The sequence below is a fragment of the Taudactylus pleione genome, unplaced genomic scaffold, assembly GCF_031769625.1.
Source record: "Taudactylus pleione unplaced genomic scaffold, aTauple2 ptg000473l, whole genome shotgun sequence".
NCBI classification, from domain to species: Eukaryota; Metazoa; Chordata; class Amphibia; order Anura; family Myobatrachidae; genus Taudactylus; species Taudactylus pleione.
The window spans coordinates 6,129,532-6,154,413 of NW_028284875.1; the positions used below are offsets into that span (position 1 = coordinate 6,129,532).

At 33.2% G+C, this 24,882-nt stretch overlaps 3 non-coding genes across 3 annotated transcripts; all 3 read left to right on the forward strand.

Moving 5' to 3' along the window:
- The first annotated feature begins 2,548 nt into the window (after nt 1-2,548).
- Nucleotides 2,549-2,621, forward strand: TRNAR-CCU (transfer RNA arginine (anticodon CCU)). Its single transcript has one exon. It is a non-coding gene; the product is annotated as a tRNA-Arg (tRNA).
- Nucleotides 2,622-7,049: 4,428 nt separating this feature from the next.
- TRNAR-CCU (transfer RNA arginine (anticodon CCU)) lies at nt 7,050-7,122 on the forward strand. Its single transcript has one exon. It is a non-coding gene; the product is annotated as a tRNA-Arg (tRNA).
- A 16,069-nt stretch (nt 7,123-23,191) lies between these two features.
- Nucleotides 23,192-23,264, forward strand: TRNAR-CCU (transfer RNA arginine (anticodon CCU)). The gene has a single exon. It is a non-coding gene; the product is annotated as a tRNA-Arg (tRNA).
- The last annotated feature ends 1,618 nt before the right edge of the window (nt 23,265-24,882 follow it).

Consider the following 24,882-nt stretch of genomic DNA (forward strand, 5'->3'; position numbering starts at 1 on the left):
CAATGTCTATTGCAATTGCTGATGGGTTTCTTGAAGTCCTTTCATCCTTGTCATCAAAAGGGTAATTTTCTGCTTTTTATATTTCTTTGGACACTGACTTTACTGACAATTTAGGTGATACAGACCAAAAAAACAATGTTTACCTTTAAATATAGAGCACAAGTGAGATTTAACTTATTTTTAATTAAAGATACTGCACTTTTTGGTAATATAGTGTATATTTTCGATATGCAACATTAAAGTTACATATATCTATACCAAATATTATTTAAGATAAATAAACACTAATTATTTTACAATTTTGATAATATTGAACTGTACAACAATGGCATGAATTCATTGCAATATACACCTATGGATACATAAAACTGGTCAATAACTCAAATGCACAATATAATTGATTACCTTATGATTAGAATATTACTTTTATTAGGTACTTTAGTATTGGGTGCAGTAGTTTAGTGGATTTAAAAAGTAACTAATTTAAAATTAATAAACCAAGCTAATTTACTTAGTCAACTCGATGCTAAAATCACTCAACTAAAAATATAGCGCTTTGTCCATGTGCTCCTGTGGCGCAATCAGTCTGTGCGCGGTACTTATAAGACAGTATCTGTTGAGCAATCATGAGGTTGTGAATTCAAGCCTCACCTGGAGCAATTGTAATCTTTTTTCTAATGACAACAGTTAATGATTATCATCTGCTTCCTGAACATCCTGATATGAAGGCAGAAAAAAAACACAAACATGACTGTTTTTAAGGTACCAGTACACACAGCTGCTTTGGTTCATATGCACTGTAAACATTACTTTAGTTAGTCAACAAAATGGAATGCAAAAGACTACCTCTTTATTGGTAAAAGAGTTGCATCAATCTGTTTTGCTGCAATGTAACATGAGGGTCCACACTATTAGGTCTGGATAGTACAATCACATTTCATGCTGGGATTTGTAAAGCAAAGAACACAAATAAACGGCTTTCCTATATCGCAACAATTAATGATTATACTAATGAAAAAATCAGTTTCATTCAAAGATGTTACTAAGCCCCAGTGGCCTAATGGATAAGATACTGGCCTCCTAAGCCAGGGATTGTGGGTTCAAGTCCCATCTGGGGAGATAGGCGTTATTTCATTCAAATAATTTTGTAGATGTTCCTTTTATTCTTGCTTCATACTGCACAAATGGCTCCACCAGAAACTTTAATCTGCTTAACAATCTGGAACTGTTCAGCTTGCAAAATTATGGCCCAGTATCTAAAAGCAGACATTTATCCTAATGACATTGTGGATTAGTTTCCTGAAAAGTTTACTATCACCTGGGACAGTGGCTTCAAGTCCCATCTAGGATGCATGTTCCTTTGTTGCTCATACTCATTCTAGAAGTTATGCTTTTTTTCAATGCAGGTGACTGTCTTCATGGTATTGCAGAAAATCCATATATACCAAAACATACCTATTAAGTTTTAATTGCAATTTAATATCAGAGTGGCTACAAAATAACAATGTCTATTGCAATTGCTGATGGGTTTCTTGAAGTCCTTTCATCCTTGTCATCAAAAGGGTAATTTTCTGCTTTTTATATTTCTTTGGACACTGACTTTACTGACAATTTAGGTGATACAGACCAAAAAAACAATGTTTACCTTTAAATATAGAGCACAAGTGAGATTTAACTTATTTTTAATTAAAGATACTGCACTTTTTGGTAATATAGTGTATATTTTCGATATGCAACATTAAAGTTACATATATCTATACCAAATATTATTTAAGATAAATAAACACTAATTATTTTACAATTTTGATAATATTGAACTGTACAACAATGGCATGAATTCATTGCAATATACACCTATGGATACATAAAACTGGTCAATAACTCAAATGCACAATATAATTGATTACCTTATGATTAGAATATTACTTTTATTAGGTACTTTAGTATTGGGTGCAGTAGTTTAGTGGATTTAAAAAGTAACTAATTTAAAATTAATAAACCAAGCTAATTTACTTAGTCAACTCGATGCTAAAATCACTCAACTAAAAATATAGCGCTTTGTCCATGTGCTCCTGTGGCGCAATCAGTCTGTGCGCGGTACTTATAAGACAGTATCTGTTGAGCAATCATGAGGTTGTGAATTCAAGCCTCACCTGGAGCAATTGTAATCTTTTTTCTAATGACAACAGTTAATGATTATCATCTGCTTCCTGAACATCCTGATATGAAGGCAGAAAAAAAACACAAACATGACTGTTTTTAAGGTACCAGTACACACAGCTGCTTTGGTTCATATGCACTGTAAACATTACTTTAGTTAGTCAACAAAATGGAATGCAAAAGACTACCTCTTTATTGGTAAAAGAGTTGCATCAATCTGTTTTGCTGCAATGTAACATGAGGGTCCACACTATTAGGTCTGGATAGTACAATCACATTTCATGCTGGGATTTGTAAAGCAAAGAACACAAATAAACGGCTTTCCTATATCGCAACAATTAATGATTATACTAATGAAAAAATCAGTTTCACTCAAAGATGTTACTAAGCCCCAGTGGCCTAATGGATAAGACACTGGCCTCCTAAGCCAGGGATTGTGGGTTCAAGTCCCATCTGGGGTGATAGGCTTTATTTCATTAAAATAATTTTGGAGATGTTCCTTTTATTCTTGCTTCATACTGCACAAATGGCTCCACCAGAAACTTTAATCTGCTTAACAATCTGGAACTGTTCAGCTTGCAAAATTATGGCCCAGTATCTAAAAGCAGACATTTATCCAAATGACATTGTGGATTAGTTTCCTGAAAAGTTTACTATCACCTGGGACAGTGGCTTCAAGTCCCATCTAGGATGCATGTTCCTTTGTTGCTCATACTCATTCTAGAAGTTATGCTTTTTTTCAATGCAGGTGACTGTCTTAATGGTATTGCAGAAAATCCATATATACCAAAACATACCTATTAAGTTTTAATTGCAATTTAATATCAGAGTGGCTACAAAATAACAATTTCTATTTCAATTGCTGATGGGTTTCTTGAAGTCCTTTCATCCTTGTCATCAAAAGGGTAATTTTCTGCTTTTTATATTTCTTTGGACACTGACTTTACTGACAATTTAGGTGCTACAGACCAAAAAAACAATGTTTACCTTTAAATATAGAGCACAAGTGAGATTTAACTTATTTTTAATTAAAGATACTGCACTTTTTGGTAATATAGTGTATATTTTCGATATGCAACATTAAAGTTACATATATCTATACCAAATATTATTTAAGATAAATAAACACTAATTATTTTACAATTTTGATAATATTGAACTGTACAACAATGGCATGAATTCATTGCAATATACACCTATGGATACATAAAACTGGGCAATAACTCAAATGCACAATATAATTGATTACCTTATGATTAGAATATTACTTTTATTAGGTACTTTAGTATTGGGTGCAGTAGTTTAGTGGATTTAAAAAGTAACTAATTTAAAATTAATAAACCAAGCTAATTTACTTAGTCAACTCGATGCTAAAATCACTCAAATAAAAATAAAGCGCTTTGTCCATGTGCTCCTGTGGCGCAATCAGTCTGTGCGCGGTACTTATAAGACAGTATCTGTTGAGCAATCCTGAGGTTGTGAATTCAAGCCTCACCTGGAGCAAATGTAATCTTTTTTCTAATGTCAACAGTTAATGATTATCATCTGCTTCCTGAACATCCTGATATGAAGGCAGAAAAAAAACACAAACATGACTGTTTTTAAGGTACCAGTACACACAGCTGCTTTGGTTCATATGCACTGTAAACATTACTTTAGTTAGTCAACAAAATGGAATGCAAAAGACTACCTCTTTATTGGTAAAAGAGTTGCATCAATCTGTTTTGCTGCAATGTAACATGAGGGTCCACACTATTAGGTCTGGATAGTACAATCACATTTCATGCTGGGATTTGTAAAGCAAAGAACACAAATAAACGGCTTTCCTATATCGCAACAATTAATGATTATACTAATGAAAAAATCAGTTTCACTCAAAGATGTTACTAAGCCCCAGTGGCCTAATGGATAAGACACTGGCCTCCTAAGCCAGGGATTGTGGGTTCAAGTCCCATCTGGGGAGATAGGCTTTATTTCATTAAAATAATTTTGGAGATGTTCCTTTTATTCTTGCTTCATACTGCACAAATGGCTCCACCAGAAACTTTAATCTGTTTAACAATCTGGAACTGTTCAGCTTGCAAAATTATGGCCCAGTATCTAAAAGCAGACATTTATCCAAATGACATTGTGGATTAGTTTCCTGAAAAGTTTACTATCACCTGGGACAGTGGCTTCAAGTCCCATCTAGGATACATGTTCCTTTGTTGCTCATACTCATTCTAGAAGTTATGCTTTTTTTCAATGCAGGTGACTGTCTTAATGGTATTGCAGAAAATCCATATATACCAAAACATACCTATTAAGTTTTAATTGCAATTTAATATCAGAGTGGCTACAAAATAACAATTTCTATTTCAATTGCTCATGGGTTTCTTGAAGTCCTTTCATCCTTGTCATCAAAAGGGTAATTTTCTGCTTTTTATATTTCTTTGGACACTGACTTTACTGACAATTTAGGTGCTACAGACCAAAAAAACAATGTTTACCTTTAAATATAGAGCACAAGTGAGATTTAACTTATTTTTATTTAAAGATACTGCATTTTTGGTAATATAGTGTATATTTTCCCTATGCAACATTAATGTTACATATATCTATACCAAATATTATTTAAGATAAATAAACAGGAATTATTTTACAATTTTGATAATATTGAACTGTACAACAATGGCATGAATTCATTGCAATATACACCTATGGATACATAAAACTGGGCAATAACACAAATACACAATATAATTGATTACCTTATGATTAGAATATTACTTTTATTAGGTACTTTAGTATTGGGTGCAGTAGTTTAGTGGATTTAAAAAGTAACTAATTTAAAATTAATAAACAAAGTTAATTTACTTAGTCAACTCGATGCTAAAATCACGCAACTAAAAATAATGCGCTTTGACCATGTGCTCCTGTGGCGCAATCGGTCTGTGCGCAGGACTTATAAGACAGTATCTGTTGAGCAATGCTGAGGTTGTGAGTTCAAGCCTCACCTGGAGCAAATGTAATTTTTTTTCTAATGTCATCAGTTAATGATTATCATCTGCTTCCTGAACATCCTGATATAAAGGCAGAAAAAAAACACAAACATGACTGTTTTTAAGTACCAGTACACACAGCTGCTTTGGTTCATATGCACTGTAAACATTACTTTAGTTAGTCAACAAAATGGAATGCAAAAGACTACCTCTTTATTGGTAAAAGAGTTGCATCAATCTGTTTTGCTGCAATGTAACATGAGGGTCCACACTATTAGGTCTGGATCGTACAATCACATTTCATGCTGGGATTTGTAAAGCAAAGAGCACAAATAAACGGCTTTCCTATATCGCAACAATTAATGATTATACTAATGAAAAAATCAGTTTCACTCAAAGACATTACTAATCCCCAGTGGCCTAATGGATAAGGCTCTAGCCTCCTAAGCCAGGGATTGTGGGTTCAAGTCCCATCTGGGGTGATAGGCTTTATTTCATTAAAATAATTTTGGAGATGTTCTTATTATTCTTGCTTCATACTGCACAAATGGCTCCACCAGAAACTTTAATCTGCTTAACAATCTGGAACTGTTCAGCTTGCAAAATTATGGCCCAGTATCTAAAAGCAGACATTTATCCAAATGACATTGTGGATTAGTTTCCTGAAAAGTTTACTATCACCTGGGACAGTGGCTTCAAGTCCCATCTAGGATGCATGTTCCTTTGTTGCTCATACTCATTCTAGAAGTTATGCTTTTTTTCAATGCAGGTGACTGTCTTAATGGTATTGCAGAAAATCCATATATACCAAAACATACCTATTAAGTTTTAATTGCAATTTAATATCAGAGTGGCTACAAAATAACAATTTCTATTTCAATTGCTCATGGGTTTCTTGAAGTCCTTTCATCCTTGTCATCAAAAGGGTAATTTTCTGCTTTTTATATTTCTTTGGACACTGACTTTACTGACAATTTAGGTGCTACAGACCAAAAAAACAATGTTTACCTTTAAATATAGAGCACAAGTGAGATTTAACTTATTTTTATTTAAAGATACTGCATTTTTGGTAATATAGTGTATATTTTCCCTATGCAACATTAATGTTACATATATCTATACCAAATATTATTTAAGATAAATAAACAGGAATTATTTTACAATTTTGATAATATTGAACTGTACAACAATGGCATGAATTCATTGCAATATACACCTATGGATACATAAAACTGGGCAATAACACAAATACACAATATAATTGATTACCTTATGATTAGAATATTACTTTTATTAGGTACTTTAGTATTGGGTGCAGTAGTTTAGTGGATTTAAAAAGTAACTAATTTAAAATTAATAAACCAAGTTAATTTACTTAGTCAACTCGATGCTAAAATCACTCAACTAAAAATAATGCGCTTTGACCATGTGCTCCTGTGGCGCAATCGGTCTGTGCGCAGGACTTATAAGACAGTATCTGTTGAGCAATGCTGAGGTTGTGAGTTCAAGCCTCACCTGGAGCAAATGTAATTTTTTTCTAATGTCATCAGTTAATGATTATCATCTGCTTCCTGAACATCCTGATATGAAGGCAGAAAAAAAACACAATCATGACTGTTTTTAAGTACCAGTACACACAGCTGCTTTGGTTCATATGCACTGTAAACATTACTTTAGTTAGTCAACAAAATGGAATGCAAAAGACTACCTCTTTATTGGTAAAAGAGTTGCATCAATCTGTTTTGCTGCAATGTAACATGAGGGTCCACACTATTAGGTCTGGATAGTACAATCACATTTCATGCTGGGATTTGTAAAGCAAAGAACACAAATAAACGGCTTTCCTATATCGCAACAATTAATGATTATACTAATGAAAAAATCAGTTTCACTCAAAGATGTTACTAATCCCCAGTGGCCTAATGGATAAGGCACTGGCCTCCTAAGCCAGGGATTGTGGGTTCAAGTCCCATCTGGGGTGATAGGCTTTATTTCATTAAAATAATTTTGGAGATGTTCCTTTTATTCTTGCTTCATACTGCACAAACGGCTCCACCAGAAACTTTAATCTGCTTAAAAATCTGGAACTGTTCAGCTTGCAAAATTATGGCCCAGTATCTAAAAGCAGACATTTATCCTAATGACATTGTGGATTAGTTTTCTGAAAAGTTTACTATCACCTGGGATAGTGGCTTCAAGGCCCATCTAGGATGCATGTTCCTTTGTTGCTCATTCTCATTCTAGAAGTTATGCTTTTTTTCAATTCAGGTGACTGTCTTAATGGTATTGCAGAAAATCCATATATACCAAAACATACCTATTAAGTTTTAATTGCAATTTAATATCAGAGTGGCTACAAAATATCAATTTCTATTGCAATTGCTGATGGGTTTCTTGAAGTCCTTTCATCCATGTCATCAAAAGGGTAATTTTCAGCCTTTTATATTTCTTTGGACACTGACTTTACTGACAATTTAGGTGCTTCAGACCAAAAAAACAATGTTTACCTTTAAATATAGAGCACAAGTGAGATTTAACTTATTTTTATTTAAAGATACTGCATTTTTGGTAGTATAGTGTATATTTTCCCTATGCAACATTAAAGTTACATATATCTATACCAAATATTATTTAAGATAAATAAACACTAATTATTTTACAATTTTGATAATATTGAACTGTACAACAATGGCATGAATTCATTGCAATATACACCTATGGATACATAAAACTGGGCAATAACACAAATGCACAATATAATTGATTACCTTATGATTAGAATATTACTTTTATTAGGTACTTTAGTATTGGGTGCAGTAGTTTAGTGGATTTAAAAAGTAACTAATTTAAAATTAATAAACCAAGTTAATTTACTTAGTCAACTCGATGCTAAAATCACTCAACTAAAAATAATGTGCTTTGACCATGTGCTCCTGTGGCGCAATCGGTCTGTGCGCAGGACTTATAAGACAGTATCTGTTGAGCAATGCTGAGGTTGTGAGTTCAAGCCTCACCTGGAGCAAATGTAATTTTTTTTCTAATGTCATCAGTTAATGATTATCATCTGCTTCCTGAACATCCTGATATGAAGGCAGAAAAAAAACACAAACATGACTGTTTTTAAGTACCAGTACACACAGCTGCTTTGGTTCATATGCACTGTAAACATTACTTTAGTTAGTCAACAAAATGGAATGCAAAAGACTACCTCTTTATTGGTAAAAGAGTTGCATCAATCTGTTTTGCTGCAATGTAACATGAGGGTCCACACTATTAGGTCTGGATAGTACAATCACATTTCATGCTGGGATTTGTAAAGCAAAGAACACAAATAAACGGCTTTCCTATATCGCAACAATTAATGATTATACTAATGAAAAAATCAGTTTCACTCAAAGATGTTACTAAGCCCCAGTGGCCTAATGGATAAGGGATTGTGGGTTCAAGTCCCATCTGGGGAGATAGGCTTTATTTCATTAAAATAATTTTGGAGATGTTCCTTTTATTCTTGCTTCATACTGCACAAATGGCTCCACCAGAAACTTTAATCTGCTTAACAATCTGGAACTGTTCAGCTTGCAAAATTATGGCCCAGTATCTAAAAGCAGACATTTATCCTAATGACATTGTGGATTAGTTTCCTGAAAAGTTTACTATCACCTGGGACAGTGGCTTCAAGTCCCATCTAGGATGCATGTCCCTTTGTTGCTCATACTCATTCTAGAAGTTATGCTTTTTTTCAATGCAGGTGACTGTCTTAATGGTATTGCAGAAAATCCATATATACCAAAACATACCTATTAAGTTTTAATTGCAATTTAATATCAGAGTGGCTACAAAATAACAATGTCTTTTGCAATTGCTGATGGGTTTCTTGAAGTCCTTTCATCCTTGTCATCAAAAAGGTAATTTTCTGCTTTTTATATTTCTTTGGACACTGACTTTACTGACAATTTAGGTGCTACAGACCAAAAAAACAATGTTTACCTTTAAATATAGAGCACAAGTGAGATTTAACTTATTTTTATTTAAAGATACTGCATTTTTGGTAGTATAGTGTATATTTTCCCTATGCAACATTAAAGTTACATATATGTATACCAAATATTATTTAAGATAAATAAACACTAATTATTTTACAATTTTGATAATATTGAACTGTACAACAATGGCATGAATTCATTGCAATATACACCTATGGATACATAAAACTGGGCAATAACACAAATGCACAATATAATTGATTACCTTATGATTAGAATATTACTTTTATTAGGTACTTTAGTATTGGGTGCAGTAGTTTAGTGGATTTAAAAAGTAACTAATTTAAAATTAATAAACCAAGTTAATTTACTTAGTCAACTCGATGCTAAAATCACTCAACTAAAAATAATGCGCTTTGACCATGTGCTCCTGTGGCGCAATCGGTCTGTGCGCAGGACTTATAAGACAGTATCTGTTGAGCAATGCTGAGGTTGTGAGTTCAAGCCTCACCTGGAGCAAATGTAATTTTTTTTCTAATGTCATCAGTTAATGATTATCATCTGCTTCCTGAACATCCTGATATGAAGGCAGAAAAAAAACACAAACATGACTGTTTTTAAGTACCAGTACACACAGCTGCTTTGGTTCATATGCACTTTAAACATTACTTTAGTTAGTCAACAAAATGGAATGCAAAAGACTACCTCTTTATTGGTAAAAGAGTTGCATCAAACTGTTTTGCTGCAATGTAACATGAGGGTCCACACTATTAGGTCTGGATAGTACAATCACATTTCATGCTGGGATTTGTAAAGCAAAGAACACAAATAAATGGCTTTCCTATATCGCAACAATTAATGATTATACTAATGAAAAAATCAGTTTCACTCAAAGATGTTACTAAGCCCCAGTGGCCTAATGGATTGTGGTTTCAAGTCCCATCTGGGGTTATAGGCTTTATTTCATTAAAATAGTATTGGAGATGTTCCTTTCATTCTTGCTTCATACTGCACAAATGGCTCCACCAGAAACTTTAATCTGCTTAACAATCTGGAATTGTTCAACTTGCAAAATTATGGCCCAGTATCTAAAAGCAGACATTTATCCTAATGACATTGTGGATTAGTTTCCTGAAAAGTTTACTATCACCTGGGACAGTAGCTTCAAGTCCCATCTAGGATGCATGTTCCTTTGTTGCTCATACTCATTCTAGAAGTTATGCTTTTTTTCAATGCAGGTGACTGTCTTAATGGTATTGCAGAAAATCCATATATACCAAAACATACCTATTAAGTTTTAATTGCAATTTAATATCAGAGTGGCTACAAAATAACAATGTCTATCGCAATTGCTGATGGGTTTCTTGAAGTCCTTTCATCCTTGTCATCAAAAGGTTAATTTTCTGCTTTTTATATTTCTTTGGACACTGACTTTACTGACAATTTAGGTGCTACAGACCAAAAAAACAATGTTTACCTTTAAATATAGAGCACAAGTGAGATTTAACTTATTTTTATTTAAAGATACTGCATTTTTGGTAGTATAGTGTATATTTCCCTATGCAACATTAAAGTTACATATATCTATACCAAATATTATTTAAGATAAATAAACACTAATTATTTTACAATTTTGATAATATTGAACTGTACAACAATGGCATGAATTCATTGCAATATACACCTATGGATACATAAAACTGGGCAATAACTCAAATGCACAATATAATTGATTACCTTATGATTAGAATATTACTTTTATTAGGTACTTTAGTATTGGGTGCAGTAGTTTAGTGGATTTAAAAAGTAACTAATTTAAAATTAATAAACCAAGCTAATTTACTTAGTCAACTCGATGCTAAAATCACTCAACTAAAAATAATGAGCTTTGACCATGTGCTCCTGTGGTGCAATCGGTCTGTGCACAGGACTTATAAAACAGTATCTGTTGAGCAATGCTGAGGTTGTGAGTTCAAGCCTCACCTGGAGCAAATGTAATTTTTTTTCTATTGTCATCAGTTAATGATTATCATCTGCTTCCTGAACATCCTGATATGAAGGCAGAAAAAAAACACAAACATGACTGTTTTTAAGTACCAGTACACACAGCTGATTTGGTTCATATGCACTTTAAACATTACTTTAGTTAGTCAACAAAATGGAATGCAAAAGACTTCCTCTTTATTGGTAAAAGAGTTGCATCAATCTGTGTTGCTGCAATGTAACATGAGGGTCCACACTATTAGGTCTGGATAGTACAATCACATTTCATGCTGGGATTTGTAAAGCAAAGAACACAAATAAATGGCTTTCCTATATCGCAACAATTAATGATTATACTAATGAAAAAATCAGTTTCACTCAAAGATGTTACTAAGCCCCAGTGGCCTAATGGATTGTGGTTTCAAGTCCCATCTGGGGTGATAGGCTTTATTTCATTAAAATAGTATTGGAGATGTTCCTTTCATTCTTGCTTCATACTGCACAAATGGCTCCACCAGAAACTTTAATCTGCTTAACAATCTGGAATTGTTCAACTTGCAAAATTATGGCCCAGTATCTAAAAGCAGACATTTATCCTAATGACATTGTGGATTAGTTTCCTGAAAAGTTTACTATCACCTGGGACAGTAGCTTCAAGTCCCATCTAGGATGCATGTTCCTTTGTTGCTCATACTCATTCTAGAAGTTATGCTTTTTTTCAATGCAGGTGACTGTCTTAATGGTATTGCAGAAAATCCATATATACCAAAACATACCTATTAAGTTTTAATTGCAATTTAATATCAGAGTGGCTACAAAATAACAATGTCTATCGCAATTGCTGATGGGTTTCTTGAAGTCCTTTCATCCTTGTCATCAAAAGGTTAATTTTCTGCTTTTTATATTTCTTTGGACACTGACTTTACTGACAATTTAGGTGCTACAGACCAAAAAAACAATGTTTACCTTTAAATATCGAGCACAAGTGAGATTTAACTTATTTTTATTTAAAGATACTGCATTTTTGGTAGTATAGTGTATATTTTCCCTATGCAACATTAAAGTTACATATATCTATACCAAATATTATTTAAGATAAATAAACACTAATTATTTTACAATTTTGATAATATTGAACTGTACAACAATGGCATGAATTCATTGCAATATACACCTATGGATACATAAAACTGGGCAATAACTCAAATGCACAATATAATTGATTACCTTATGATTAGAATATTACTTATATTAGGTACTTTAGAATTGGGTGCAGTAGTTTAGTGGATTTAAAAAGTAACTAATTTAAAATTAATAAACCAAGTTAATTTACTTAGTCAACTCGATGCTAAAATCACTCAACTAAAAATAATGCGCTTTGACCATGTGCTCCTGTGGCGCAATCGGTCTGTGCGCAGGACTTATAAGACAGTATCTGTTGAGCAATGCTGAGGTTGTGAGTTCAAGCCTCACCTGGAGCAAATGATTAATGATTATCATCTGCTTCCTGAACATCCTGATATGAAGGCAGAAAAAAAACACAAACATGACTGTTTGTAAGTACCAGTACACACAGCTGCTTTGGTTCATATGCACTTTAAACATTACTTTAGTTAGTCAACAAAATGGAATGCAAAAGACTACCTCTTTATTGGTAAAAGAGTTGCATCAAACTGTTTTGCTGCAATGTAACATGAGGGTCCACACTATTAGGTCTGGATAGTACAATCACATTTCATGCTGGGATTTGTAAAGCAAAGAACACAAATAAATGGCTTTCCTATATCGCAACAATTAATGATTATACTAATGAAAAAATCAGTTTCACTCAAAGATGTTACTAAGCCCCAGTGGCCTAATGGATTGTGGTTTCAAGTCCCATCTGGGGTGATAGGCTTTATTTCATTAAAATAGTATTGGAGATGTTCCTTTCATTCTTGCTTCATACTGCACAAATGGCTCCACCAGAAACTTTAATCTGCTTAACAATCTGGAATTGTTCAACTTGCAAAATTATGGCCCAGTATCTAAAAGCAGACATTTATCCTAATGACATTGTGGATTAGTTTCCTGAAAAGTTTACTATCACCTGGGACAGTAGCTTCAAGTCCCATCTAGGATGCATGTTCCTTTGTTGCTCATACTCATTCTAGAAGTTATGCTTTTTTTCAATGCAGGTGACTGTCTTAATGGTATTGCAGAAAATCCATATATACCAAAACATACCTATTAAGTTTTAATTGCAATTTAATATCAGAGTGGCTACAAAATAACAATGTCTATCGCAATTGCTGATGGGTTTCTTGAAGTCCTTTCATCCTTGTCATCAAAAGGTTAATTTTCTGCTTTTTATATTTCTTTGGACACTGACTTTACTGACAATTTAGGTGCTACAGACCAAAAAAACAATGTTTACCTTTAAATATAGAGCACAAGTGAGATTTAACTTATTTTTATTTAAAGATACTGCATTTTTGGTAGTATAGTGTATATTTTCCCTATGCAACATTAAAGTTACATATATGTATACCAAATATTATTTAAGATAAATAAACACTAATTATTTTACAATTTTGATAATATTGAACTGTACAACAATGGCATGAATTCATTGCAATATACACCTATGGATACATAAAACTGGGCAATAACACAAATGCACAATATAATTGATTACCTTATGATTAGAATATTACTTTTATTAGGTACTTTAGTATTGGGTGCAGTAGTTTAGTGGATTTAAAAAGTAACTAATTTAAAATTAATAAACCAAGTTAATTTACTTAGTCAACTCGATGCTAAAATCACTCAACTAAAAATAATGCGCTTTGACCATGTGCTCCTGTGGCGCAATCGGTCTGTGCGCAGGACTTATAAGACAGTATCTGTTGAGCAATGCTGAGGTTGTGAGTTCAAGCCTCACCTGGAGCAAATGTAATTTTTTTTCTAATGTCATCAGTTAATGATTATCATCTGCTTCCTGAACATCCTGATATGAAGGCAGAAAAAAAACACAAACATGACTGTTTTTAAGTACCAGTACACACAGCTGCTTTGGTTCATATGCACTTTAAACATTACTTTAGTTAGTCAACAAAATGGAATGCAAAAGACTACCTCTTTATTGGTAAAAGAGTTGCATCAAACTGTTTTGCTGCAATGTAACATGAGGGTCCACACTATTAGGTCTGGATAGTACAATCACATTTCATGCTGGGATTTGTAAAGCAAAGAACACAAATAAATGGCTTTCCTATATCGCAACAATTAATGATTATACTAATGAAAAAATCAGTTTCACTCAAAGATGTTACTAAGCCCCAGTGGCCTAATGGATTGTGGTTTCAAGTCCCATCTGGGGTTATAGGCTTTATTTCATTAAAATAGTATTGGAGATGTTCCTTTCATTCTTGCTTCATACTGCACAAATGGCTCCACCAGAAACTTTAATCTGCTTAACAATCTGGAATTGTTCAACTTGCAAAATTATGGCCCAGTATCTAAAAGCAGACATTTATCCTAATGACATTGTGGATTAGTTTCCTGAAAAGTTTACTATCACCTGGGACAGTAGCTTCAAGTCCCATCTAGGATGCATGTTCCTTTGTTGCTCATACTCATTCTAGAAGTTATGCTTTTTTTCAATGCAGGTGACTGTCTTAATGGTATTGCAGAAAATCCATATATACCAAAACATACCTATTAAGTTTTAATTGCAATTTAATATCAGAGTGGCTACAAAATAACAATGTCTATCGCAATTGCTGATGGGTTTCTTGAAGTCCTTTCATCCTTGTCATCAAAAGGTTAATTTTCTGCTTTTTATATTTCTTTGGACACTGACTTTACTGACAATTTAGGTGCTACAGACCAAAAAAACAATGTTTACCTTTAAATATAGAGCACAAGTGAGATTTAACTTATTTTTATTTAAAGATACTGCATTTTTGGTAGTATAGTGTATATTTCCCTATGCAACATTAAAGTTACATATATCTATACCAAATATTATTTAAGATAAATAAACACTAATTATTTTACAATTTTGATAATATTGAACTGTACAACAATGGCATGAATTCATTGCAATATACACCTATGGATACATAAAACTGGGCAATAACTCAAATGCACAATATAATTGATTACCTTATGATTAGAATATTACTTTTATTAGGTACTTTAGTATTGGGTGCAGTAGTTTAGTGGATTTAAAAAGTAACTAATTTAAAATTAATAAACCAAGCTAATTTACTTAGTCAACTCGATGCTAAAATCACTCAACTAAAAATAATGAGCTTTGACCATGTGCTCCTGTGGTGCAATCGGTCTGTGCACAGGACTTATAAAACAGTATCTGTTGAGCAATGCTGAGGTTGTGAGTTCAAGCCTCACCTGGAGCAAATGTAATTTTTTTTCTATTGTCATCAGTTAATGATTATCATCTGCTTCCTGAACATCCTGATATGAAGGCAGAAAAAAAACACAAACATGACTGTTTTTAAGTACCAGTACACACAGCTGATTTGGTTCATATGCACTTTAAACATTACTTTAGTTAGTCAACAAAATGGAATGCAAAAGACTTCCTCTTTATTGGTAAAAGAGTTGCATCAATCTGTGTTGCTGCAATGTAACATGAGGGTCCACACTATTAGGTCTGGATAGTACAATCACATTTCATGCTGGGATTTGTAAAGCAAAGAACACAAATAAATGGCTTTCCTATATCGCAACAATTAATGATTATACTAATGAAAAAATCAGTTTCACTCAAAGATGTTACTAAGCCCCAGTGGCCTAATGGATTGTGGTTTCAAGTCCCATCTGGGGTGATAGGCTTTATTTCATTAAAATAGTATTGGAGATGTTCCTTTCATTCTTGCTTCATACTGCACAAATGGCTCCACCAGAAACTTTAATCTGCTTAACAATCTGGAATTGTTCAACTTGCAAAATTATGGCCCAGTATCTAAAAGCAGACATTTATCCTAATGACATTGTGGATTAGTTTCCTGAAAAGTTTACTATCACCTGGGACAGTAGCTTCAAGTCCCATCTAGGATGCATGTTCCTTTGTTGCTCATACTCATTCTAGAAGTTATGCTTTTTTTCAATGCAGGTGACTGTCTTAATGGTATTGCAGAAAATCCATATATACCAAAACATACCTATTAAGTTTTAATTGCAATTTAATATCAGAGTGGCTACAAAATAACAATGTCTATCGCAATTGCTGATGGGTTTCTTGAAGTCCTTTCATCCTTGTCATCAAAAGGTTAATTTTCTGCTTTTTATATTTCTTTGGACACTGACTTTACTGACAATTTAGGTGCTACAGACCAAAAAAACAATGTTTACCTTTAAATATCGAGCACAAGTGAGATTTAACTTATTTTTATTTAAAGATACTGCATTTTTGGTAGTATAGTGTATATTTTCCCTATGCAACATTAAAGTTACATATATCTATACCAAATATTATTTAAGATAAATAAACACTAATTATTTTACAATTTTGATAATATTGAACTGTACAACAATGGCATGAATTCATTGCAATATACACCTATGGATACATAAAACTGGGCAATAACTCAAATGCACAATATAATTGATTACCTTATGATTAGAATATTACTTATATTAGGTACTTTAGAATTGGGTGCAGTAGTTTAGTGGATTTAAAAAGTAACTAATTTAAAATTAATAAACCAAGTTAATTTACTTAGTCAACTCGATGCTAAAATCACTCAACTAAAAATAATGCGCTTTGACCATGTGCTCCTGTGGCGCAATCGGTCTGTGCGCAGGACTTATAAGACAGTATCTGTTGAGCAATGCTGAGGTTGTGAGTTCAAGCCTCACCTGGAGCAAATGATTAATGATTATCATCTGCTTCCTGAACATCCTGATATGAAGGCAGAAAAAAAACACAAACATGACTGTTTGTAAGTACCAGTACACACAGCTGCTTTGGTTCATATGCACTTTAAACATTACTTTAGTTAGTCAACAAAATGGAATGCAAAAGACTACCTCTTTATTGGTAAAAGAGTTGCATCAAACTGTTTTGCTGCAATGTAACATGAGGGTCCACACTATTAGGTCTGGATAGTACAATCACATTTCATGCTGGGATTTGTAAAGCAAAGAACACAAATAAATGGCTTTCCTATATCGCAACAATTAATGATTATACTAATGAAAAAATCAGTTTCACTCAAAGATGTTACTAAGCCCCAGTGGCCTAATGGATTGTGGTTTCAAGTCCCATCTGGGGTGATAGGCTTTATTTCATTAAAATAGTATTGGAGATGTTCCTTTCATTCTTGCTTCATACTGCACAAATGGCTCCACCAGAAACTTTAATCTGCTTAACAATCTGGAATTGTTCAACTTGCAAAATTATGGCCCAGTATCTAAAAGCAGACATTTATCCTAATGACATTGTGGATTAGTTTCCTGAAAAGTTTACTATCACCTGGGACAGTAGCTTCAAGTCCCATCTAGGATGCATGTTCCTTTGTTGCTCATACTCATTCTAGAAGTTATGCTTTTTTTCAATGCAGGTGACTGTCTTAATGGTATTGCAGAAAATCCATATATACCAAAACATACCTATTAAGTTTTAATTGCAATTTAATATCAGAGTGGCTACAAAATAACAATGTCTATCGCAATTGCTGATGGGTTTCTTGAAGTCCTTTCATCCTTGTCATCAAAAGGTTAATTTTCTGCTTTTTATATTTCTTTGGACACTGACTTTACTGACAATTTAGGTGCTACAGACCAAAAAAACAATGTTTACCTTTAAATATAGAGCACAAGTGAGATTTAACTTATTTTTATTTAAAGATACTGCATTTTTGGTAGTATAGTGTATATTTTCCCTATGCAACATTAAAGTTACATATATCTATACCAAATATTATTTAAGATAAATAAACACTAATTATTTTACAATTTTGATAATATTGAACTGTACAACAATGGCATGAATTCATTGCAATATACACCTATGGATACATAAAACTGGGCAATAACTCAAATGCACAATATAATTGATTACCTTATGATTAGAATATTACTTTTATTAGGTACTTTAGAATTGGGTGCAGTATTTTAGTGGATTTAAAAAGTAACTAATTTAAAATTAATAAACCAAGTTAATTTACTTAGTCAACTCGATGCTAAAATCACTCAACTAAAAATAAAGAGCTTTGACCATGTGCTCCTGTGGTGCAATCGGTCTGTGCACAGGACTTATAAGACAGTATCTGTTGAGCAATGCTGAGGTTGTGAGTTCAAGCCTCACCTGGAGCAAATGTAATTTTTTTTCTATTGTCATCAGTTAATGATTATCATCTGCTTCCTGAACATCCTGATATGAAGGCAGAAAAAAAACACAAACATGACTGTTTTTAAGTACCAGTACACACAGCTGATTTGGTTCATATGCACTTTAAACATTACTTTAGTTAGTCAACAAAATGGAATGCAAAAGACTACCTCTTTATTGGTAAAAGAGTTGCATCAATCTGTTTTGCTGCACTGTAACATGAGGGTCCACACTATTAGGTCTGGATAGTACAATCACATTTCATGCTGGGATTTGTAAAGCAAAGAACACAAATAAACAGCTTTCCTATATCGCAACAATTAATGATTATACTAATGAAAAAATCAGTTTCACTCAAAGATGTTACTAAGCCCCAGTGGCCTAATGGATAAGACACTGGCCTCCTAAGCCAGGGATTGTGGGTTTAAGTCCCATCTGGGGAGATAGGCTTTATTTCATTAAAATAATTTTGGAGATGTTCCTTTTATTCTTGCTTCATACTGCACAAATGGCTCCACCAGAAACTTTAATCTGCTTAACAATCTGGAACTGTTCAGCTTGCAAAATTATGGCCCAGTATCTAAAAGCAGACATTTATCCTAATGACATTGTGGATTAGTTTCCTGAAAAGTTTACTATCACCTGGGACAGTGGCTTCAAGTCACATCTAGGATGCATGTTCCTTTGTTGCTCATACTCATTCTAGAAGTTATGCTTTTTTTCAATGCAGGTGACTGTCTTAATGGTATTGCAGAAAATCCATATATACCAAAACATACCTATTAAGTTTTAATTGCAATTTAATATCAGAGTGGCTACAAAATAACAATGTCTATTGCAATTGCTGATGGGTTTCTTGAAGTCCTTTCATCCTTGTCATCAAAAGGGTAATTTTCTGCTTTTTATATTTCTTTGGACACTGACTTTACTGACAATTTAGGTGCTACAGACCAAAAAAACAATGTTTACCTTTAAATATAGAGCACAAGTGAGATTTAACTTATTTTTAATTAAAGATACTGCACTTTTTGGTAATATAGTGTATATTTTCCCTATGCAACATTAAAGTTACATATATCTATACCAAATATTATTTAAGATAAATAAACACTAATTATTTTACAATTTTGATAATATTGAACTGTACAACAATGGCATGAATTCATTGCAATATACACCTATGGATACATAAAACTGGGCAATAACACAAATGCACAATATAATTGATTACCTTATGATTAGAATATTACTTTTATTAGGTACTTTAGTATTGGGTGCAGTAGTTTAGTGGATTTAAAAAGTAACTAATTTAAAATTAATAAACCAAGTTAATTTACTTAGTCAACTCGATGCTAAAATCACTCAACTAAAAATATTGCGCTTTGACCATGTGCTCCTGTGGCACAATCGGTCTGTGCGCAGGACTTATAAGACAGTATCTGTTGAGCAATGCTGAGGTTGTGAGTTCAAGCATCACCTGGAGCAAATGTAATTTTTTTTCTAATGTCATCAGTTAATGATTATCATCTGCTTCCTGAACATCCTGATATGAAGGCAGAAAAAAAACACAAACATGACTGTTTTTAAGTACCAGTACACACAGCTGCTTTGGTTCATATGCACTGTAAACATTACTTTAGTTAGTCAACAAAATGGAATGCAAAAGACTACCTCTTTATTGGTAAAAGAGTTGCATCAATCTGTTTTGCTGCAATGTAACATGAGGGTCCACACTATTAGGTCTGGATAGTACAATCACATTTCATGCTGGGATTTGTAAAGCAAAGAACACAAATAAACGGCTTTCCTATATCGCAACAATTAATGATTAAACTAATGAAAAAATCAGTTTCACTCAACGATGTTACTAAGCCCCAGTTGCCTAATGGATAAGACACTGGCCTCATAAGCCAGGGATTGTGGGTTCAAGTCCCATCTGGGGAGATAGGCTTTATTTCATTAAAATAATTTTGGAGATGTTCCTTTTATTCTTGCTTCATACTGCACAAATGGCTCCACCAGAAACTTTAATCTGCTTAACAATCTGGAACTGTTCAGCTTGCAAAATTATGGCCCAGTATCTAAAAGCAGACATTTATCCTAATGACATTGTAGATTAGTTTCCTGAAAAGTTTACTATCACCTGGGACAGTGGCTTCAAGTCCCATCTAGGATGCATGTTCCTTTGTTGCTCATACTCATTCTAGAAGTTATGCTTTTTTTCAATGCAGGTGACTGTCTTAATGGTATTGCAGAAAATCCATATATACCAAAACATACCTATTAAGTTTTAATTGCAATTTAATATCAGAGTGGCTACAAAATAACAATGTCTATTGCAATTGCTGATGGGTTTCATGAAGTCCTTTCATCCTTGTCATCAAAAGGGTAATTTTCTGCATTTTATATTTCTTTGGACACTGACTTTACTGACAATTTAGGTGCTACAGACCAAAAAAACAATGTTTACCTTTAAATATAGAGCACAAGTGAGATTTAACTTATTTTTATTTAAAGATACTGCATTTTTGGTAGTATAGTGTATATTTTCCCTATGCAACATTAAAGTTACATATATCTATACCAAATATTATTTAAGATAAATAAACAGGAATTATTTTACAATTTTGATAATATTGAACTGTACAACAATGGCATGAATTCATTGCAATATACACCTATGGATACATAAAACTGGGCAATAACACAAATGCACAATATAATTGATTACCTTATGATTAGAATATTACTTTTATTAGGTACTTTAGAATTGGGTGCAGTAGCTTAGTGGATTTAAAAAGTAACTAATTTAAAATTAATAAACCAAGTTAATTTACTTAGTCAACTCGATGCTAAAATCACTCAACTAAAAATAATGCGCTTTGACCATGTGCTCCTGTGGCGCAATCGGTCTGTGCGCAGGACTTATAAGACAGTATCTGTTGAGCAATGCTGAGGTTGTGAGTTCAAGCATCACCTGGAGCAAATGTAATTTTTTTTCTAATGTCATCAGTTAATGATTATCATCTGCTTCCTGAACATCCTGATATGAAGGCAGAAAAAAAACACAAACATGACTGTTTTTAAGTACTAGTACACACAGCTGCTTTGGTTCATATGCACTGTAAACATTACTTTAGTTAGTCAACAAAATGGAATGCAAAAGACTACCTCTTTATTGGTAAAAGAGTTGCATCAATCTGTTTTGCTGCAATGTAACATGAGGGTCCACACTATTAGGTCTGGATAGTACAATCACATTTCATGCTGGGATTTGTAAAGCAAAGAACACAAATAAACGGCTTTCCTATATCGCAACATTTCATTAAAATAATTTTGGAGATGTTCCTTTTATTCTTGCTTCATACTGCACAAATGGCTCCACCAGATACTTTAATCTGCTTAACAATCTGGAACTGTTCAGTTTGCAAAATTATGGCCCTGTATCTAAAAGCAGACATTTATCCTAATGACATTGTGGATTCGTTTCCTGAAAAGTTTACTATCACCTGGGACAGTGGCTTCAAGTCCCATCTAGGATGCATGTTCCTTTGTTGCTCATACTCATTCTAGAAGTTATGCTTTTTTTCAATGCAGGTGACTGTCTTAATGGTATTGCAGAAAATCCATATATATATACCAAAACATACCTATTAAGTTTTAATTGCAATTTAATATCAGAGTGGCTACAAAATAACAATGTATATTGCAATTGCTGATGGGTTTCTTGAAGTCCTTTCATCCTTGTCATCAAAAGGGTAATTTTCTGCATTTTATATTTCTTTGGACACTGACTTTACTGACAATTTAGGTGCTACAGACCAAAAAAACAATGTTTACCTTTAAATATAGAGCACAAGTGAGATTTAACTTATTTTTATTTAAAGATACTGCATTTTTGGTAATATAGTGTATATTTTCCCTATGCAACATTAAAGTTACATATATCTATACCAAATATTATTTAAGATAAATAAACAGGAATTATTTTACAATTTTGATAATATTGAACTGTACAACAATGGCATGAATTCATTGCAATATACACCTATGGATACATAAAACTGGGCAATAACACAAATGCACAATATAATTGATTACCTTATGATTAGCATATTACTTTTATTAGGTACTTTAGAATTGTGTGCAGTAGTTTAGTGGATTTAAAAAGTAACTAATTTAAAATTAATAAACCAAGTTAATTTACTTAGTCAACTCGATGCTAAAATCACTCAACTAAAAATAATGCGCTTTGACCATGTGCTCCTGTGGCGCAATCGGTCTGTGCGCAGGACTTATAAGACAGTATCTGATGAGCAATGCTGAAGTTGTGAGTTCAAGCCTCACCTGGAGCAAATGTAATTTTTTTTCTAATGTCAACAGTTAATGATTATCATCTGCTTCCTGAACATCCTGATATGAAGGCAGAAAAAAAACACAAACATGACTGTTTTTAAGGTACCAGTACACACAGCTGCTTTGGTTCATATGCACTGTAAACATTACTTTAGTTAGTCAACAAAATGGAATGCAAAAGACTACCTCTTTATTGGTAAAAGAGTTGCATCAATCTGTTTTGCTGCAATGTAACATGAGGGTCCACACTATTAGGTCTGGATAGTACAATCACATTTCATGCTGGGATTTGTAAAGCAAAGAACACAAATAAACGGCTTTCCTATATCGCAACAATTAATGATTATACTAATGAAAAAATCAGTTTCACTCAAAGATGTTACTAAGCCCCAGTGGCCTAATGGATAAGGCACTGGCCTCCTAAGCCAGGGATTGTGGGTTCAAGTCCCATCTGGGGTGATAGGCTTTATTTCATTAAAATAATTTTGGAGATGTTCCTTTTATTCTTGCTTCATACTGCACAAATGGCTCCACCAGAAACTTTTATCTGCTTATCAATCCGGAACTGTTCAGCTTGCAAAATTATGGCCCAGTATCTAAAAGCAGACATTTATCCTAATGACATTGTGGATTAGTTTTCTGAAAAGTTTACTATCACCTGGGATAGTGGCTTCAAGGCCCATCTAGGATGCATGTTCCTTTGTTGCTCATTCTCATTCTAGAAGTTATGCTTTTTTTCAATTCAGGTGACTGTCTTAATGGTATTGCAGAAAATCCATATATACCAAAACATACCTATTAAGTTTTAATTGCAATTTAATATCAGAGTGGCTACAAAATAACAATGTCTATTGCAATTGCTGATGGGTTTCTTGAAGTCCTTTCATCCTTGTCATCAAAAGGGTAATTTTCTGCTTTTTATATTTCTTTGGACACTGACTTTACTGACAATTTAGGTGCTACAGACCAAAAAAACAATGTTTACCTTTAAATATAGAGCACAAGTGAGATTTAACTTATTTTTATTTAAAGATACTGCATTTTTGGTAATATAGTGTATATTTTCCCTATGCAATATTAAAGTTTCATATATCTATACCAAATATTATTTAAGATAAATAAACAGGAATTATTTTACAATTTTGATATTATTGAACTGTACAACAATGGCATGAATTCATTGCAATATACAATTATGGATACATAAAACTGGGCAATAACACAAATGCACAATATAATTGATTACCTTATGATTAGAATATTACTTTTATTAGGTACTTTAGCATTGGGTGCAGTAGTTTAGTGGATTTAAAAAGTAACTAATTTAAAATTAATAAACCAAGTTAATTTACTTAGTCAACTCGATGCTAAAATCACTCAACTAAAAATAATGTGCTTTGACCATGTGCTCCTGTGGCGCAATCGGTCTGTGCGCAGGACTTATAAGACAGTATCTGTTGAGCAATGCTGAGGTTGTGAGTTCAAGCATCACCTGGAGAAAATGTAATTTTTTTTCTAATGTCATCAGTTAATGATTATCATCTGCTTCCTGAACATCCTGATATGAAGGCAGAAAAAAAACACAAACATGACTGTTTTTAAGTACCAGTACACACAGCTGCTTTGGTTCATATGCACTGTAAACATTACTTTAGTTAGTCAACAAAATGGAATGCAAAAGACTACCTCTTTATTGGTAAAAGAGTTGCATCAATCTGTTTTGCTGCAATGTAACATGAGGGTCCACACTATTAGGTCTGGATAGTACAATCACATTTCATGCTGGGATTTGTAAAGCAAAGAACACAAATAAACGGCTTTCCTATATCGCAACAATTAATGATTAAACTAATGAAAAAATCAGTTTCACTCAACGATGTTACTAAGCCCCAGTTGCCTAATGGATAAGACACTGGCCTCATAAGCCAGGGATTGTGGGTTCAAGTCCCATCTGGGGAGATAGGCTTTATTTCATTAAAATAATTTTGGAGATGTTCCTTTTATTCTTGCTTCATACTGCACAAATGGCTCCACCAGAAACTTTAATCTGCTTAACAATCTGGAACTGTTCAGCTTG